Genomic DNA, 16,678 nt, shown 5'->3' with positions numbered 1-16,678 from the left:
AGGCCAGGAAGATCTACAGGACGCCCTTTGCTGTCAAGACGTCTTACCCATCTTCTATTCCTTTCGGGGGCATCTGTGGCTACACTGATTTTTTTTTTTCGCCTTTCTGTTGCACACAGACCTGACCAACAGCAGAGGGCTTACACTATTTTTCTGCAAATATCAGCACGTTATATAGATGGGGAGCTTGCGCGTTAAGAAGGCGATTAGGTGGCTAACGATTGCAGGGAATCGTTTGGAATCATTTTACGTTATTGAGTTTCCCGCTCTTCTCTGTTGAGGCGCGCTAGTACGTGGTGTACAGCCATTGGGAATTTAGGTGTCTGCTTTCAACGCCACCGGCGTTTTCCTCGATGGACATTTGGGTTCAACTGTATTTGTAACCTCCCTGCCGCCTATTCCTGCTGTCTGTTTGCTGTCTTACGGGGGCACACACTGAGCCTTTCTTTTGCAAGACCTGATTACATATTTTTCTGCAAATATCAGCACTTGCACTTACGAAAATTAGTTCAAACAAAGGTTTTCACATCAGGTCAACTTGTTTGCTGGTGGCCTTGTTTGCTGTATTTGGACAGTGGAACCTATTAACAAAGCTTAACTGGACCATTTATTGTGTGTCGTGCACTGGCCTTCACACACAGACAGCACAAACTTTGAGCCCTTTTTATGGTAGCCAGCTGTTTCTGAGGTGCACGTGCCAAGGTGTCCTCGTCTTTCGCGCAGGGACGGCCAATGGAAACAAAGAAGTATGCAAAGATGGCTGCTGCCCTCGAGACGTGCAAGCGTCTGCACCAAATAAGTACGTACAAGAATTTTGCTTTCCTCCCAATTTCTCTTCTTCTGAAAAAGTAAGCGTGGGTTCTCCCAGACTATGAAATCTGGCTTTTTTTTTTTATACCAGATGGTCCTTTTTTTTAAATATTTAGCAATATGAATTTTAAAATTTTCCGAGGCAGATAGCACAATTCTAATTCTTAACTGGATTGCTCGAAGATGCAGACATCTGTTGCATGAGACATTGAAATGCGTTTTTTTTTTTTGTGTGTGATATTGCCACGCTGCAAAGCCTCAACTTTTTCTACTGTTTTCTACCGACTTAGTTTGTGAGGAATGTGACATACATTATAATCTCGGTGATACGATCCTATAAGAATTTCCTAATTATATGAATTTCTCAAAAGTCCCAGTTCTCAAGTCCATTAGCTTACAACGTGCTAAATTTCGAATGATACGAACAGCTTTTGCGCTGTGGCATATGATACGGACAATCTAGTTGCCACGCAATCTCCAGTGCGCCATTAGCGCCACATGCTGTCTGTTTTCAGGCCGGTAGAGCGGCCTTGCCGATGCACCGGTCGCATTCCTGTTGTCAGGGCAACTTACGTCACTCGGCCATGACGCCCCCCCTCCCCCTCCATTGAAAAAGAAGGAAAAGGCATTTGGGGGGGGGGGGGGGATTTGTCTACTATCATGCAACTTAGTTGTCGGCCATTTTCAAACACCTTATAACTTTATCAGAAGCCGGCAATCACACGCGACCAAGTGTTGCCGCATCAGCAAGATCAGCAGCAAACGCTTCCATGGGTAGCCTTATCTCGGTATTCGATGCCTTCCATTGTCTTCGGCGGCCGATGAGAATTCTAAACTTTTCTACCTTTGCACCCGGCAAATTGCGTGATGCAGGGTGGCTTCGCCACCACAATGAAAAGTAAACAGATTTCCTTATCTTGCCCAAATCATGCCCTTATCACATGAGGCAGCAAGTAGGGCGCTGCAACGAAATAAACTCCAGACAACCAGGCAGATCTTGAAATGTCAACCTTGGAATATGGAAAGTACATAGCCCGCTGCTGCTAAATTGTGCACGAAACAAGCGCACCAGTGATTCAAATTTGCGTCAGCCAATAGGAGCGCTCGCTTCTCGTCACGTGACTGCAGGAACGAATTGCGGGGTTAATTTTTCCTTGTGGTCATTTTGTTGGTTTTATTTCTGCAAGGAGAAATGCAGCGCTGTGACTATCTGAATCGCCGATCTCTCGTGTTTGCTGCGATGCCAAGATGGCAGCGCACATCAATGGAAAGCTGTGCCCACATGATTAGCAGTCTGATAGCACCTCCGCAAGGCCGGTTTTCTTCCCGGTTTTGAAGACAAGACACTAAAAAAGTGAAATTTTCTCAAGTAGTGCTGTATATTTCTTCCAGATATGTCACCATGAGATAAAGGAAGTTCTTATCATTGCGGGGGGAAAAAAATTAATTCAAGATATCGGAAATTTTGAGCAAATCAGCCATTTCATTGCTGCATCTCCTGATTTTATAACGTTTTTGGGTGATTCTAATTTCGGGTGATACAGAATTTTTATGCCATCCCTAGAGTAAGCTCCCATTAAAACAAACCCGGATAAGCTGAGTTTTTGAATACGAGGCACAAAGTGCGAACATTTGGTTGGTTTCCACAGACTCAATCCAAAAAAAAATACGCTTATAATGAACCGCTGGCCTCCTCATTAAGGCAAACTTCCACAGCTGCTTCAGACTCCTGTAGCTTGGCTGTGGAGACAGTTGTGCTAGCTACTCGTGAAGCAAATGGTGTTTCTGTTTGTTGACTTGAACAACTACATCAGCATCGACGATGATGTGGAAACCTTATAGGGCTGACACCATAGAAACGACAATTGAGGAAGTATTTGAAGTGCTTCTGGAGGCTGGTAATAGGGGTAAGGACACTGCCTAGAAGCCACAAGAACCACTGGTGTTTGCACATTGTGTAGCACTTAAGGTGCCAAATATTTTGGTGCACTCATTTGTTTAATAACATGAGGGCACTAAAGATTGCAGGCTAGGTGAAATGTTAGCATTCGCAACTGCACATGGGTTTGCACAGCGCTGGCAAAAAACGACGACTGAATAGATTAAGTAAAAGTACGTAAAAAAAACTAATTGTATCATGTAAGTTCAATAAATGTCTTTCTTTACTTTGTTTTTTTTTTTTTAATGCCCTTTCATTGTTTTGTCATGAACATTTGAGTGCACCAAGAATAGTAGACATTTGCTGTGTGAATCAAGTCTATCGGGGCAAACTCGTTTCCCTATTCATGTACAGCAATACCTCGTTATGACAAAGTTGAAGGAGGAGGAATAATTACTTTGTTATATCTGTTATGGCTTGTACCGAAATATCACTCTTCACGTGGATTTCAAGGGGAATTTCACTTACATTGTTATATCCATTATTTTGTTATATCCAGTTTTGTTATAACAGCGTTTTATGAAAAAGCGCAGAAATTCTCTAACTAGACAACCAAAGGACCAATCTGAATGAAATTTGGGGCGTTTGATGAGAGAGAAGGGCAAGTTGTAGGATGTAGAATTTTGATTTAAGGCCTTGGGCATTTTACGAAAGTGGCCGAAAAGTTCACAAATCTGTAACTCGCAACCAAAGACAGATATCAGTTTCGTAAATTGCATCTGCGAGAACATCATAGCTGACAAATGTGGCATACGAGTTTGCATTTTATGTGAAATTGTTACAGTGTGTACATTGGCTGACCGATAATTTGGACTCAACAGGGACCGCCACAAAGTCTTAATAAATCGGGAGTCCGAAATACCGCATTCGCCAGCAAATAAATAACTTTATTTCACATGTGGCCAAATAAAGGTGCCGTATTCTCACAGCGTCACTTTCTGAAATACAGTAAAATTTCAGTAATTCGACTCTTGTTAATTCGGAAAAGCTAATAATTCGGAATTGTTCTCTGGTCCCAGTTGGCGTATGCATTACAGCATAGACCGCTTATAAGCTATGTCACCGGAATCACAAATTTTCGCACTATATGCAAAATTATTTCTCCGTTCCCAACCATTTAGGTAAGAACTCCCTAGGCAGAGTGTCCTCTTAAATCTAACTTCTGATAAAACAATCAGATCTTTATGGTCCCTTTGAGTTCATCTTAACCAGAGTTGTCTGTATACATCTATATACATACGGTCATTAACATATATACATTTTTATGCCTCTCTTAGTTTAATTTCAAGTGATTGCCCCATTTCTGGTAGCGAACTGCTGAATAGCTTAAAGGTTTCACTTCGCCTATTACTATTAAAATCACTCCTCATTAATTTAACTACCTTATTTTCCAGTGAATGAGTCACATTTTTTATTTTCTTCGGAATTTTTCATCGGTGCGTCTTATAGGAAGGTGTGTGACTTATATGCGATACCCTCTTTTTCTTTTTTTTTTAATTCATCAAAATTAAATTGGATGCTATGGCCACGCGAAGCGCGCTGGGTTGACCTCCTCTGGCAGTTGCTACGGGTTGTGTGCGTGCTATGGAGGTACCGGGTTCGTCTCGGGATTGAGTTGCCGAGTGCCATGACAGAAGGACGGAGCAGCAATGCAAGTGGCGTGCAGGCCGACCGCGAGCCAACCGACCCCGCAGTCATCGCAACTGCAGATCACTTTCAAGATACGGCAGGCGCCGCTTTGCAATCTATGCAGTTGCTATCAGAGTTTAAGCCAAATCCACCTCCCTGCTGCGCGGCCTTCCCACTTTCCTCCCTTGTTTGCAATTCGACTCACTGTCGCTCGCTTTTACTCGCACATACATCATATGGCACACGGGGACGATGTTATCGCCCTTGGACTTCATATGGAACATTACGGCAACCACGACAGCAGAAATGTACCTGAAGTGTCCATATCATTGCTATCGCAAGTATATAGGAATGCAACCCACGTTCCCAAAATAGGAGTGACCCGCGTTCACAAAATGAAACGTCGCTGTAAATTGTTTAAATCGCTTACCGAATTAACAGGTGTGTCTTACACCGGTGCGAGTTCTATACGTTTTGTTATGGAAAAACTGTCGATTTGAGGCAGGTGCGACTTATAGACCGGAAGATAAGGCCGTTAACTTTGGCAGATGCATTGAGTATGCAGTAGTATCATGGAGGGAGGAAGGAACTCGACGATCACGTGTGGGGCTGATAAGTTCGGCATCAACCTTGTTGCGCAAGCTCCCTCCTAATTCGTTCTTTCCTCCATGAATAGTATGAATAGGCAGACTGATAACGTAAAAAGGTAAAAGAAGGTATAGCACATCAAAACAATAATGATAATCGTATCACCGACCTCTTCTGTGTTTTTGCCAGATGAGTTTGACAACTGCTTGCTGCCTGTGAAGCGCATTCTGAAGCTCATGGAGGACTCGGACAACGAAGAAGCGGATGATGCACCTCCGGGTGCACCCAAGCCTGGCACAAAGAAGCGCAGGAGAGTGTATCAGAAGCGGGTAATCACTGGTCACAAATTTTCATGCTCTTCGCACTTATGCACGACACAGCTAATTTCTTTTTTGTGTCAAAATCAATGCACCAGCTTTCGGGCTTTAATGAGCAAGGAATGACCATTTATTCGTAGAATGTTAATTACGTGCAGTATAGACTGCCTAGCAAAGTGGCGAGCACCTAATTGGTAATAAGGCCTGTATAACTGCTACATGTCTTTAGATGTATGGGGACAAAATGACTGCTATCGTGCAAAAGGCAGACACCTATGCATAAAAAAGTATACTGCTGGCCTCTGTGCTGTGTATCATCTGGATCAATGGCAGATATCATTTAGAGGAGCCATGACACATTTTCGAGCTTGTATTATGCACCACGTGTTAAACCGTACATGTCCCACAGCAAGCTGGCAAAATTTTAGCACATTCAGGGCACTAGAGATTTTGTATTTTAATTTTTTTATCACAGTTGAACCATATAGCTAAGTTTGGCAATATGAAATGAAGTGCGTTATCAGCGTGTGCATATATGCATGGTTCCGGTTTTTGCATGTGCGTATCAATATTCTCAGCGGTCAGCCTGAGGTAGTTTCTGCAGGCGTTCTCTCATTTGTGCTGTTTCATCGTGTGAGTGAAAGAATTGTGGTCACAATGCAATGGCAACTCCCTTGCTGTTAGGTGGTGGGTGGACAGAGCACGTAGTGCAAGGAAAGTCCGGCAAGGTGTGAGTGCAGTTTTAGAATGTTTCGAAGCAGACGGCACATTGCTGGCACCACACATTTTTTTTTTTTTTTACATCTCTCAAGACAAGCCAAAATGACAGTCACTGTCGGTGAGAAGCGCTTAGCGACAGTGATCTTGAATTGAACTTTTGCATTAAGATGTATGCCGGGAGCTCAGTATCGGTATCATCGGGTGCAGCAATAGGAGGGGAGTTTGATTGGGAATGCAGGAGTCTTACGTGGAGTGAGGGCATTCGCTTGAGTGGTAGGTGTCACTGCCATTGCAATGAATGAGTTCAGAGCCGGTGGACTATCTGAACTCTACCGGTTTCCTTTTCCCTCTCAGGTGTGTAAGCTGTTTACCGAGGCACGAGTCTTGGAAGCGGGCCACTACCGCCTGCACATCCTGACGACACAGCTGGTACGCCTGGCGTCCGATCTCCAGAACTGGCGGAAGGAGAAGCTCGTCGACCCCGAGGATTGCCCGCTGTGGTTCGCCCTGCTCCTCCGTGAGGACATGCCTTGCGTAAGGATGACTTTTAATGTCCAGACCAACCTGACAAGGCAGTATTGAGGGGAGAGTAAAGGTTCAGACCGACGTTGCTAAGGTTGCTTGGTTGGTTTTCAAACTCGGCCTCTGAGCGATGCGGAAACGTGACCCCTTTCTACAACTGCCGTGTTTATTCATTGCATGTGCTGCTGAAGGACAGTGGGGGCTTTAGGAAGTTCTGTGACAAAGTTATGTTGTAAATTTTTGGTTCTTTGCTATTGATGCTGTTTGACATGTGTTTGTACCTCCTCGCAAAATTTTAATTCCATAATCTGCTTTTGTTGTTTTTTCCACTGAGTATTCCATTGACAGTATCTCTACACAGTATCTCTACTGTATTTTTTGTAAACGACCCCCCACACTAGCCTTTGGCTTGAGACCATACAGATTGTGCGTACTTTGTCAATATGACTGATCACTAATGACTCAGAATATGTGGACACAGGCAAAATGCTGCATTAATGAGCTGTATGATGTATAGTTTACAGCCAAAATCAAAAGTCACTTCAGGGACTCTTCATACTAAAAAAAAAATTCAGAAAGCACCCTTACTATCAAACATAAGCACTGTTTGCCGATTTATGTCTCTGTAATGAGCAATAACCATCCGGTGATTAGTTGATTCATGCGCTTTCATTTTGCAGCAAGGGGCTCACATATGTAAGTTAAGAGCAAAGATGATTGGATTCCTTGGCACTTCTTGAAACTTAATTAGGCTTCCCTGGGCCAAAAATAATCTGGTAACCTTCGTTGTAGCCTACGCACATTTCTATATTTCATCAAGCCGCCTGGTTAGCTCAGATGGTAGAGCGGCTGCCCCGGAAAGGTGGTGGTCCCGGGTTCGAGTCCCGGGTCAGGACGAATTTTTCTTCAACTGCGAGGCTTTTCTTTCGTGGAACCCATATGTTTCATTTGCAGCAATTGCTACGATTGGGTGGATGTCTCATTTTCCCTTTAATTTAGTTGAATCTGCCTCAACAATTAGATAATGGAATGAAAATCTTAACTTTTGTTTTTGTTTTTAATCTCGCGTACAAGTTATGCTAATTGCACTTGCTATAGCTGAATCAAAGAGTCTGTTCATGATAAAGCTGCTTTCCGTGGCATCATGTCTGCTGCGTACTCGGTGCATTTACTGGAGAGGCAGCAGTCATGTCATTTAATTGAAAACGGGCACGGGCATTGCGACACATTCCTTTACAAAGATGTGAATGCTGTGATGTTTCAGTTGCCGTCATTTCCAATCTTTACGCGGTCCGGCGACGAGCTGGTGTTGGTGGTCCGGGCGGGCCTGGTAAACCTCACCGCTGACCAGTGCGTCCAGCTGCAGCGCTTCCACCACACAATCTGGCACGACGTGCTTCGAATGAAGGAGAGACCCCTGCTTCAGTTCGACATGAACACTGCACCCAACTGTCCGGTTTTAGCTCCAGTGATAAAAGGTAAGCAGCAGGGAGGGGCAAAGCACCGGGAGCATCGAGAAACGGTACAGCGGGAATGTTGCAAAATCCACATTTCTGTCCACTGCGTTCCAAATGCAGTAACGTTAGTAGGCACGTGTATAATTCTCCCTTACTTTACAGCACATAACAGTAATGTCTTGGGGAACAGAGTTCGAGCTTGAAGGGTTACTGACGCGGCTGTTATGAACTCATTTTTTCGCTCTGAATAAAGGTGCTTGACCTTGAAGCTCTTAAAAAAAAATACTGGCAATCCTCCGAGCACCCTAAATAGTTCACCACCAGAGAAGCTTTCCTACAAACTAGTTTCGTTTTGGTTTTGCAAGAGGTGTGTGTGTTGTGACATCAATACACAGAAAATGGCCCTGTGGGCGCTGTACATTGCATTGCTACAGCGCTTGCTCTGGCCTCGCACAGTCGTCTGCTATGCTGCTACTCGTTGCATGGCCCAATGTAGCAGCGTAACAGGCAACTGAGCAAGTACGTAGTGATGCCTCTATGCTACACTTGGGCTTTATTGATTGAAGTTTTCATTCGGTGGGTGATCCCCACATCAAGCGTTTGTGTTGGTGGCTGATGAGCACGGTGAAAAGTTCGTTCAGAAGACGTGAAACAAAGCAGGGTTGATTTGTAGTGAAAAATGCCTTAAGACACGAGTGTGCTTTTTTTTTTTTTTTCAATAATCCAAAATGGGGCAGCACTATTTAAAGCTGCTTCGCTGTTTACCCGGGCTAAACATTTACAAATGCGAACAGGCGCCTTGAGACTTTACAGGGCGAGATCGGTTTGGTGTGTGCGATAGACTTGGCCGTGTCTGCAGTGTTGCAGCGCTTCATGCTTATGTTGAGCGAGGCGTGTGCTCTGCATGCAAATGATCACTAAACAAGAACAGTATTGCCCTCAAACATTAACGAAGGCTTGGCTTGGAGCGATTCCCACAGCGCATGAGACCCGCATAATTTTCATTTGTGACAACGTGCACAATAGTTGATTGCATGAGATATAATACACACAAGCTCCCATATACAGTGGAATCTCGTTGATACGAATCTCACGGGGTCACGAAAAATATTCGTATTAGCCGAAATTCGTATCATAGAAACAATTAAAACTAGCTAAATTAAAGAGTCGGAGGTGAACTCACTCAGGCACACGCACGTAAAAAGCATTTACAGTATAGATCACTTATAACGTAACTGTTTATAGTGCAGAACTGGCTACAACGCGGCCTTTTCTGACTGCCGTTTACCCTCCCATAGCTGTATACGCATACCGCTTACAGTGCAGCCGCGTGAGACGGGTTATAATGCGGCTTCCGCTGGAAAATCTCACCAAGAGCGAGCACGCTTCTCAACGAGGTGTGCAGACGCGAGAGGAGATCCGAGGGCGATTGAGACGTGAAGCATGAGTCCAAGGGCGATGTCGCCGCGCGCCGTAGTGCGAGTGAAAGTGCGCCTTTCGCGCGGGGGATTCTCGCACGGAGAGCAAATATAGCCCTGCCCTGCTTCCGTCGCATAGGGCGCAAGGGTGGCAACGCAATGAAAGGAGCAAAGCAGGAAGGCAGCGCAGGTGAGGGGGGGGGGGGGGCGGCTGCCAACAAATGATTTGCGCTTAAGTATTGTATAAAATATTCACCAAGATAATTTCCAATAGAATCAGGGCAACACTTGACTTCAGCCAACCAAGAGAACAGGCTGGCTTCAGGAAGGGATATTCTACGATGGATCATATCCATGTCGGTAATCGAGAAATCTGCAGAGTACAATCGGCTTTCATAGATTATGAAAAGGCATTTGATTCAAGATACCAGCAGTCATCATTGCGGAATCAAGGAGTACAGGAGGCATACGTGAATATCTTAGCAAACATCTACAAGGATTCCACAGCTACCTTGGTTCTCCATAGAAAGTTACCTATCAAGCAGGCAAGGAGAGCTATTCACTGCATGCTTAGAAGAAGTATTCAAGCTCTTAGACTGGGAAGGCTTCAACGGCGAATATCTTAGCAACCTTCGGTTTGCAGATGACATTGTCCTATTCAGCAACAATGCAACAAATGATTGAGGACCTTAATCGCAGAAGACGTTCAATAGCCTGGCAAGAGAACAAGAATTCAGGATCGCCAGTCAGCCTCTAGAGTCTGTAAAGGAGTACGTTTATCTAGGTAAATTACTTGATCACGAGAAAGAAATTTACTAAAATTGGGTTGGAGTGCATACGGCAGGCAATACCAAATCCTGACTGGGAGCTTACCACTGTCGCAATCATTGCATTCTACCGGTGCTAACATATGGGGCAGAAACCAAAGAAGCTCGAGAACAAGTTAAGGACCGCACAAAGAGCGATGGAACGAAAATCTTAGGACTAACGTTAAAAGAAAGAGAGCGGTGTGGATCAGAGAACAAACGGGGATAGCGGATATTGTAGTTGACATTAAGCGGAAGAAATGGAGCTGGCAGGTCATGTAATGCGTAGGATGGATAACCGGTGGACCATTAGGGTTACAGAATGGATACCAAGAGAAGGCAAGCGCAGTCGAGGTCGGCAGAAAACCAGATGGGATGATGAAGTTAGGAAATTTGCAGGCGCAAGTCGGAATACGCTAGCGCAAGACAGGGGTAATTGGAGATCGCAGGGAGAGGCCTTCGTCCTGCAGTGGACAAAAAATATATATAGGCTGATGATGATGATGATGAATTTGCGCTTGTGTCGGCTGTCGGGTTTGTCGCGCGCACCGTATCTTGAAAGCGATCTCCACTCGCTCTGACCTTTGTATGCGCTGTGCTTACGCCCCTCAGTTTCCGTTGAAGCGATAGACTGCACGAACCTTCGCTCGCTGCCCTTCGCTCACTGCGGTGGCCACGCTTCCCCACGCCTGCGTGGGGAAAAGCTCAAAAGCAAGAAAAGCGCCTCCTCGTCAAACTCTTCGCGCCCAGTCGCGGCCTCCGCGCTGTCCGGCGCCACGTCCGCGCCTCCGCACCAAAAGAGAAAGGGAGAAAGCGCGTGATTGCGCTGTTCTCTTTCGCGGCCGTCGGATGGGGCGGCGTTTATTCGTATCAACCGCCGCGGGTCCAAAATCGATTCATAACAACCGTTCTCTAGAACGTTGCAAAGTAATGGGGCTCGGCCGGGACCACAGAAAAATTCGTATCATCCGGAAATTCGTATTGGCCGTGATCGTATCATCGAGATTCCACTGTAGTTGTACAATGTTTCGATACAGCGGGAAAGTAACATGTTTCACTTTGAAAGCTGGCCATGGTTGTTCTGCGTTTGAAAACTTCAAATTTATTGGGCTGAGCGCGCATGTAGTGTCCATTTGTTAACCACCATTTAAAAAAAAAAATGTACTAGGAATTGTGCTTCATGTTTGACTCACCCGTGACTGGCAAATCATTGCACTGCTGGAAATAATCATGATTGAATGATTATTTTAGGGAGGAGCGCGCACTTCTGAGCCGACTACCTGATGCGTAAGCTGCAAGGATTACACCATGAATTTCTTTATGTGGAAACATATAAACATTTGCCATGACTTTGGAGTGTGACCTAATGAAGGAATTCGGTTATTTGCAGTCATTCATGTTTAATTTCCATCTTTGTAACAGTGTCACTGTTGAGTGTAATCAAGAGATCAACATTTGCATTGAAAGTCCTGAATATTTTTTGGGAAACTGATGTGACAACTTGAATGAGCATGTCACATCACTTTGAATGCAGTGGAATGTCGTTATACTGTTAAACCTCAATACAACCAAATCAGTAAAATGTCACTTTACTTTGCGATATATTGAAATTTTTTTAAATTGAAGTTCTTCCTTTTATGCATCCAAGTACTGTTGCAGATTTTTTTTTACTCAGAAGGGGCGGTAGGATTCCCCAAATTATTGGGCAATTTGAAAAAAGAAAATAATTTAAAGGAGAAAAATAATTATTGAAAGTGATGAAAGATGCGGTTTAATGCCATGCTGACGATATCTTCAAATCGTTGATGTGAAGCGAAGCCTGTGAAGATTTTGCATCTACTCTGCCGCCGTGGCTGATAGTGTCACCTGCAGCGGTATGACACTATTCATGAAGAGCACAGACAGAGGGGTGCGAACGCTTCGTATGCCTCTCGTTTTAACGAGCCTAACAAACTCGAAATTACGTGACCTCCAGTACTTAACGATCTAATTATATTATGCTAGTCAGTATTTGCTCCTGCTTGATTTTCAGAACTCAGTGTTTAAGTATTCGAAATGAACGAATGTAAATTTAAATGCATGCATAATTGAAAGTTTGGCGAGCTAGATTCATTGCCATAATATAGCCATGACAAGCTAAAGATGAGAATTCCTTTGCAGTCGCCAACAGACTGTTGCACATGCTCGATTATTCGAATATCAATCTCACAGCATCACCGCCTTCTCTCTTGCATGCCTGCCAAGTGTCCCGGATTATCCGGGAGACTCACGAATTTCGACCATTTCTTCCAGTTGTACGGTTGACAGGAAAATCTCCCGGAAATTGCTGTTGTGCCCCGTTTCTATCCACATCCAGTGCTTTGTCTGGCCAACTTTGGCAAAAAATATCAAACCCATCCAATCCAGTTGGAAGTTTATCGCGCATAGCATTGTTAAGACAGTAGTATGAAAACCCTACATGGCGTTATTTCGTTAACCGCAGCACAGCTCTTTACACTGACGAGGTTTTTACGTGCCATAGTGGCCATAGTTTCATTTAGCTTGTGAGCTAATGCCGCATTCCGCTACTAACTACACTAGACTCTCCGTCATTTTCCTCGGGGTCCGCCGCTTTGGCATTGCGTAGGCCTACTGTCAATCATGGCTTTAAGCAAGGCGCGCGTGCGTAAAGGGTATCTTCAATTACAAGCAAACCTCAATATAACGAATTTCGATTAAACGAAATTTGCAATGTAACCAACTATTTGTATTTCTTGACCTTAGTTCCATTGAATTAACAAAACCTCGAATGAACGAAATTCGCAATGTAACGAAGTTTTTCACTGCAAGCACAACTTCGTTATGTCGAGGTTCGACTGTATTTTTGAACTAGCGCTCAACCGAAGTGATGCTGGGTATTTTGTTGATACCACAAAGCAATGCAGAGTGCGAGCGGCAATGTAGCATCAGGAAACAGGCGAGAACATAGTTCCGCGCGTCCATGTATGATGAGACGCTGGGAAACGTCCTCTTCGCAAAATGTCAAAGAAATGCAATTCGTTACAATCAAACATACTGTGAAGAATTTTGAACATCTGCCATGGTTGCTTAGTGGCTTTGGCGCTGCGCTGCTAAGCACAAGGTCGTGGTATCAAAGCCCGGCTGCGGCAGCCACATTTCGATGGGGGTGACATGCAAAAGTGCCCTTGTATCTTGTATTGGGTGCTCGTTAAAGAGCCCCAGGTGGTTGAAATTAATCTTGAGTTACCCGCTATAGCATGCCTCATAATCGGATCGTGGCTGTGGCATGTAAAATCCCAGAAATTAATTAAATTTTAAGATGTTTTGAAGGCAATATCAGCAACAATGAAATGCTTGTAAAAGCGAGACCTCGATGTTCATGTGGTCATTTGTAAATGTGTAAATAAACGTCTAATCAAGTTGTCTGTGTGCAGATGCACAGGGACAATTTGATCCCTCCGGTCAGAAAATCTCCCGGATTTGGTTTCTCCAAACTTGGCAGGTACACTCTTAAAACCAGTGTGGGGTGACCTGCGCACATGACATCGTTAAAAATGGCGGCCATGGCGAAAGTTTGTCCCCCATGCTCACTTTCACTAGCAGTATGGTTTCTCGGCTTTCTGAGAGCCGTAGAGCCACTGCGAATGGATTTGTATGGACTCGGCGTGAAACTGTAACCTTAGCCCTCGACACTCGGCGAGGCAGTGCTAGTTGGGCCTAAGAGTTGAAGCAGAGGATTGAGCGGGTCCAAGATCATGTGCACGAGCTAGATGGAGAAGCGGCGAACGTGCCTAACGAGTTCGTCGGCACACTTACGAGTTAATCTCGTATGTAGGCGAAAACACCAAGCTGGAGCGGTATTCTCAGGAGGTGACTTTTGGAGATGATTTCACGCAACTAGGCACTAGATGCGTCGAAGTATACAGAAAACAGCCTGCCACTCTGCGCAAATATCAGGCTTCGCACAGCAGCAGGAACGCTGTTGACTGTACACATCGATGCCTGCAAGGAAATTCCTACACGGTGTCCAAGCTTAGTATGAACGGCGTAGCGGCTGCGCTACAAAGTTTTTAGTGGAAGTCAGCAGTATCACTTTTGTTAGTTTTCACTTTTTGTTAGTGGGAACCCTAGAACGGTAAGGTACTGCCATGCTCCCATTCTCTTCCACATATTGTACCACATCGTTTTCAAATGCAGCGTTAAATTCAAGCCAAGATTTGCTACTTTTGTGCCCCGAGGCAGTAGTAAAGCACGTTTACGTACGCAGAGTGTGAAGTTCGCAGTGGCAACAACGAAAATGGGAATGCTTTCTCTATATGTTCTTTTTTTTTTGTCCAATTATTGCGAGACAACAATTGAAATTCTGCCAAAGACCGCTATAAGACAAGGAGGCACCATTAACACAGATCTCTTGAAAATACTCTATGCTTATTTCTGACACCTGAGCCAAAGAGCACTACTGTGGTGAATTGCATAATTCATACGTAGCTGCGAATCTCGTTCAACATATCCACCTAATTCTGCGTAACACAGGCGACATCGTTCATTCAAACATAGCCCGATTCTAATGACCTGTCATCTTGAAATGTTAAGCACAGCCACCATTGTGCTTCGCGAGCTTAGGATTATTTTACAATCGGCAGGGCTCGAGTGGATTATGGATACGAGAAAGAAGTGTTCTAGTTATCTGGATGCAGAAATTGTGTGATACAAGTCGCCATCTTGTAAAAGTCTCGCCGTTATGGCATTTATGGCTGAAAATCAGCCACGGGAGTCTGAAGTTAGCCATGAAGTTACGTTTTCTGTGTCACTTCAACCAAAAAGTATGCAGTTCGAAAGGTTGAATGTCATCACGATCCGTTACCAACAACAGTGGAAATGAAGTACCAACATTACCGTGGCAACGCTCGATGCTTCTGAAATTTACGCGGAGCGCACGCTCATCTAGGAGGTCATATCTTAGTCGTGGTTAGACTATGGTCGGGCACGCACCCCTCTCATGCTTCACAAGACCTGTTTTTATATTTTTTTCACTTTGGGTAGGCCCTATTTTTAGCAAGACTGTATTCAATTGTTTGTTGTGACAGTACGGGGCTTTAAAAGAAATGTTTGCTAGATCCGGACGCAGTTAAACCCTTTGAGAGTTTTCTTCCATACATGTAGGGCGCTGCTGGTCCGTCCCACATGGTTTTTGATGTACATGTACGGCATAGTAGATCTTACATTCGATATTTTGCGCGTATTCGACACCACTGGTTGTTGAGAGGTGCTGCCATCTCTGTGAAGTCTGCAGAAGTCATTTAAATTGCCTTTCCGCTCACCAGGGCACCCAACTCGACTTGCTTACCTCCGAGCTCTCGCTCACGTGGTCCTGCTTGCGTCATCTGCTACCTCCAGAGCGTGCGTGAAGCAGATGCTACGGTTTTTTTTACGCCACTGCTTTCGTGTTTCTGGTAGCTTAGATATAGCCCTGCACGGCTGAAGTTCAGATATACTAAACAGTTTTCTATTTCTTCGCCCTCAATTGTGGTTCCCCTTTTCGTTGTGGTTCGCATATTCCCATACAGTGGGGTGTGCGCGCACCCACTATGGTTGCGTAGTGGCTATGGCGTTGAGAGAGAGAGAGAGAAATAACATTAGCACCAAACTATTATTAGCAGGAACTAAAGCCCAAGTCGTAGATTGAGTCCTGGGTGCAGCGGCCACATTTCGATGGGGGGGGAAATGCAAGAACGCCCGTGTACCGTGCATTGAGTGCACGTTAAGGAATTCCAGGTGGTCAGAATTAATTAGGAGTCCCCCAATACCGCACGTCTCACAGTCATGTTGTCGTTTTGGCATGTAAAACCCCAGAATTTAATTAATTTAGGGTGCGCACAGTCGTGATTTCGGTATGGCTGCGCACGGTGCCTCTTCTCGCAGCGACTACTCAAATCGTTTCTTCTTCTTACGCGTTTCTGACGCGTTTCTTCTTCGATGATGTGTTTGTGTGACAACAAATTGATAGTCATAATTTGCTAGACATTTTTCTCGATCTCTTACTGTATAGCATATTGTGGGTATACTGTTGATGCAGTAAAGCATTTTTGAGACAGAATATTGCTTGCAATAATTTTTTGCTTATTATTCACAGTTTGTAATGTAATATTACAATAATGTAATAATTATGTATTCATCATTTTTCAATAATTTACTACTACTGGAACTGCAATAAAAAGAATTGACACAGACGGGGTCTCGTATTTTGCTAATATTCGATCCTCAAATGGTTGAACAGGTAGGGTAGGAAATCATAAGTGCACTGAATATGGTCATTATAGCTGATAGATTGTTAAATCTTGGATTGTTATAAGTGTTCGACTGTATAAGTGTTCTTTATATCAAGGTTTGACTGTAATCGATCTCGCAGATGGCGACATGTCTATGATAGACTGGCCCTTTGTTGACATGGTCGCCAATTTGGATAACACGG

The 16,678-nt window shown here is 44.4% G+C and overlaps 1 pseudogene; it reads left to right on the top strand.

Moving 5' to 3' along the window:
• LOC119458833 (endoribonuclease Dicer-like) overlaps positions 1 to 16,678 on the top strand; it is a 62,381-nt pseudogene that overhangs the window by 22,712 nt on the left and 22,991 nt on the right.

The sequence above is a fragment of the Dermacentor silvarum genome, chromosome 7 (genome assembly GCF_013339745.2).
Source record: "Dermacentor silvarum isolate Dsil-2018 chromosome 7, BIME_Dsil_1.4, whole genome shotgun sequence".
In the NCBI taxonomy this organism is placed as follows: Eukaryota; Metazoa; Arthropoda; class Arachnida; order Ixodida; family Ixodidae; genus Dermacentor; species Dermacentor silvarum.
This window is presented reverse-complemented; position numbering and strand designations above follow the sequence as displayed.